Source organism: Sardina pilchardus, chromosome 21, assembly GCF_963854185.1.
Source record: "Sardina pilchardus chromosome 21, fSarPil1.1, whole genome shotgun sequence".
NCBI lineage: Eukaryota > Metazoa > Chordata > Actinopteri > Clupeiformes > Clupeidae > Sardina > Sardina pilchardus.
Genome location: NC_085014.1, coordinates 615,001 through 620,000, shown reverse-complemented (window position 1 = coordinate 620,000; position 5,000 = coordinate 615,001).

Sequence of the window (5,000 nt, the reverse complement as noted above, 5' to 3'; positions counted from 1 at the left end):
ACACTAACACACAACTCAACCCAACAGAACACACACACACTAACACACAGATCAACCCAACAGAACACACACACACTAACACACAACTCAACTCAACAGAACACATACACACTAACACACAACTCAACCCAACAGAACACACACACACTAACACACATATCAATCCAACAGAACACACACACACTAACACACAGATCAACCCAACAGAACAAACACACACTAACACACAACTCAACTCAACAGAACACACACACACTAACACACAAATCAATCCAACAGAACACACACACACTAACACACAGATCAACCCAACAGAACAAACACACACTAACACGCAACTCAACTCAACAGAACACACACACACTAACACACAGATCAACCCAACAGAACACACTAACACACATATCAATCCAACAGAACACACACACACTAACACACAGATCAACCCAACAGAACACAGTGACATCACTCACACCCCCATCATGCCCCGCCCCTCCCAGCTAAGCCAACAAGACGGTGACCCCAGAGATGCAGAAACACCTGTTACACAGGTGAGTTCACACACACACACACACACACACACACACACACACACACACACACACACACACACACACACACACACACCCCTATTACACAGGTGAGTTCTCACACACACACTCACACACACCCCTATACACAGGTGAGTTCTCTCTCTCTCTCACACACACACACACGCACACACCCCTATTACACAGGTGAGGCCCATACACACACACACACACACACACACACACACACACACACACACACACACACATACACATGCCACACACATACTCAGATGATTCACTATTCAATTGATTGACAGCTCAAGTATTTGTATGTGCATGTCCGTTTGTATATAAATGTATCTGTACGTGTGTGTGTGTGTGTGACACTTAGCTCACTAAGGAGATTCCTGAGAGAAGCTCTACTATCCTGCAGTCCGAACACACACTCAGTCCTCTGGATGGTAAGGTGGCCGTGTGTGTGTGTGTGTGTTTGTGTGTGTGTGCGTGCTAAAGGTATCATGTGTATGTGTATATGCATGTGTGTGTGTGTGTGTGTGTATGCTAAAGGTATCCTGTGAATGTTTGTATGCGTATATGTGTGTGTGTGTGTGTGAATAATCTGTGTTCGGGGAGTTTTATGGTTTACGGATCTGCATGCAAATTGTAGACAAATTCCATTTCCTGAACGGTCATATTCCCCTGTGCCTGGGTGTGTGTGTGTGTGTGTGTGTGTGTGTGTGTTTGTATGTGCGTGTGTGTGTGTGTGTGTGTGTGTGTGTGTGTGTGTGTGTGTGTATCTGAGTGTGTGTGTGTGTGTGTGTGTGTGTGTGTGTGTGTGTGTGTGTGTCTATGTCCATGGTGCAAACTGTATGTGGATTTGTTAGACAAATGAGCTCAGGTCCAACACACACACACACACACACACACACACACACACACACACATGCAGACTAGCACACACACCAATAGAGATTTTACAGAAACAGAGTTCATTGAGAATATCCAAAGCAGTTTTGGGAAGATGTTATGCGCTGGTCAGCTCAAAATGCATGATGGCCATGTGTGTGTGTGTGTGTGTGTGTGTGTGTAGTGGACTCAGGGAAGATGTTATACGCTGGTCAGCTCATAATGCATGATGGCCATGTGTGTGTGTGTGTGTGTGTGTGTGTGTGTGTGTGTAGTGGGCTCAGGGAAGGTGTGCAGCCTAAAGCAGGTGCTGTGTTCTTTCCTGCACATTTACCGCACGCCAAAGACATTTGTTGATACCCCCAAACCCGTCACCCAGAGCCCACACACGCCACACACACCACACACACACTCCACACACACACACCACACACACGCCACACACACTCCATACTCTCCACACACACCCCACACACTCCACACCCTACAGCCTTTGATCAGCTTTAGCGCGGCCCCTGGAGACGGTTGCTAGGCTATTGTTGCTGCTCTCCATGCACATGGGGTGGGGCCAGAGTGTGTTGGGTCCATCAGCCAATCAGATGCTCCGTTTCTACACTGCGTCAGTCCAACTGTGTGTGTGTGTGTGTGCTGATTTGCATGATAGAGCTGTGATATGTAAATGGTGTGTGTGTGTGTGTGTGTGTGTGTTCAGGTGCAGAGGCAGCAGGTCTCGGGGGACTCTCTCACACACTCCTGCACAGCTCCTGCTCCGACGACCGCCACCACCACTCACACACACCCTCCAGCCAGGTAGGAACCCAGGGTGACCCCTACTGACCTTTAACCCCAGGGTGCCCCGCTAGGGTGACCCCTACTCACCTGGCATCTAGCTGCTACACTCTAACCCCAGGGTGACCTCTTTATCTGAGTATAAAAGAGAACGCTTGAGAAGAATTTGAGTAATAGAGAGGAAGGGAACCGGGTAAAACAGGTGCAGTGTACATGTGTTTAGAGTTTTATATGTGTTCAGAGTTCATGTGTTTAGAGTTTTATATGTGTTCAGGGTGTAATGTGTTTAGAGTTTTATATGTGTTCAGGGTTCATGTATTTAGAGTTTTATATGTGTTCAGGGTTCATGTATTTAGAGTTTTATATGTGTTCAGGGTTCATGTATTTAGAGTTTTATATGTGTTCAGGGTTCATGTATTTAGAGTTTTATATGTGTTCAGGGTTCATGTATTTAGAGTTTTATATGTGTTCAGGGTGTAATGTGTTTGGAGTTTTATATGTGTTCAGGGTTCATGTATATTTGAGTTTTATATGTGTTCAGGGTGTATTGTGTTAAGAGGTTTTTATGTGTTCAGGGTGTATTGTGTTAAGAGGTTTTTATGTGTTCAGGGTTCATGTGTTTGGAGTTTTACGTGTTCAGGGTTCGGATGGCTTGAAGAAAGAAACTCCTCCTCCAGTCTCTCTGTTTTAGCCCTGTGAGGTTTAGCCCTGTGAGGTTTAGCCCTGTGAGGTTTAGTCCTGTGAGGTTTAGCCCAGTTGTCTGGGTGTGTTTAGAGTGTGCTGGGTGTTAGTTGTCTGGGTGTGTTTAGAGTGTGTTGGGTGTTAGTTGTCTGGGTGTGTTTAGAGTGTGCTGGGTGTTAGCTCTCCACAGACTGCCCACTGCCCTGCTGTGTCCTGGAGCCCACAGACTGCCCCATCAGGGCCTCAGTCTGCCTGACACTCAGGGCCAAGTTGTTGAACTGGCACCACTGTACTGTAACTCTACCTGACGCAGGTGAACTGGCACCACTGTACTGTAACTCTACCTGACGCAGGTGAACTGGCACCACTGGGCTGTAACTCTACCTGACGCAGGTGAACTGGCACCACTGTACTGTAACTCTACCTGACGCAGGTGAACTGGCACCACTGGGCTGTAACTCTACCTGACGCAGGTGAACTGGCACCACTGGGCTGTAACTCTACCTGACGCAGGTGAACTGGCACCACTGGGCTGTAACTCTACCTGACGCAGGTGAACTGGCACCACTGGGCTGTAACTCTACGTAACTCTACCTGACGCAGGTGGCACCACTGGGCTGTTACTCTACCTGACGCAGGTGGGCTGTCTGGGGGGTGCTTGTGCTGATGGTCGATGTGCCAGATGTCAGAGCACCCACTCTAAGCTCCTGTGATTGGTTAGCACCCACTCTAAGCTCCTGTGATTGGTTAGCACCCACTCTGAGCTCCTGTGACTGATTAGCACCCACTCTGAGCTCCTGTGATTGGTTAGCACTCACTCTGAGCTCCTGTGATTGGTTAGCACTCACTCTGAGCTCCTGTGATTGGTTAGCACCCACTCTGAGCTCCTGTGACTGACTAGCACTCACTCTGAGCTCCTGTGATTGGTTAGCACCCACTCTGAGCTCCTGTGATTGGTTAGCACCCACTCTGAGCTCCTGTGATTGGTTGGGAGAAAGCTGAGTTCCCATTAGCCCAGAGTGGTTATGTTTGTGAGCACAGTGAGGGGGACTATGTTGTTGAATGCTCAACTCTAACCCTACACTAACCTATAGCACTAGCAATGCTCAACTCTAACCTATAGCACTAGCAATGCTCAACTCTAACCTATAGCACTAGCAATGCTCAACTCTAACCTATAGCACTAGCGATGCTCAACTCTAACCTATAGCACTAGCAATGCTCAACTCTAACCTATAGCACTAGCAATGCTCAACACTAACCTATAGCACTAGCAATGCTCAACTCTAACCTATAGCACTAGCGATGCTCAACTCTAACCTATAGTACTAGCAATGCTCAACTCTAACCTATAGTACTAGCAATGCTCAACTCTAACCCTACACTAACCTATAGCACTAGCAATGCTCAACTCTAACCCTACACTAACCTATAGCACTAGCGATGCTCAACTCTAACCCTACACTAACCTATAGCACTAGCGATGCTCAACTCTAACCTATAGCACTAGCAATGCTCAACACTAACCTATAGCACTAGCAATGCTCAACTCTAACCTATAGCACTAGCGATGCTCAACTCTAACCTATAGTACTAGCAATGCTCAACTCTAACCTATAGTACTAGCAATGCTCAACTCTAACCTATAGCACTAGCAATGCTCAACTCTAACCCTACACTAACCTATAGCACTAGCAATGCTCAACTCTAACCCTACACTAACCTATAGTACTAGCAATGCTCAACTCTAACCCTACACTAACCTATAGCACTAGCGATGCTCAACTCTAACCTATAGCACTAGCAATGCTCAACACTAACCTATAGCACTAGCGATGCTCAACTCTAACCTATAGCACTAGCAATGCTCAACTCTAACCTATAGCACTAGCGATGCTCAACTCTAACCTATAGTACTAGCAATGCTCAACACTAACCTATAGCACTAGCGATGCTCAACTCTAACCTATAGCACTAGCGATGCTCAACTCTAACCTATAGTACTAGCAATGCTCAACACTAACCTATAGCACTAGCAATGCTCAACTCTAACCTATAGCACTAGCGATGCTCAACTCTAACCTATAGCAC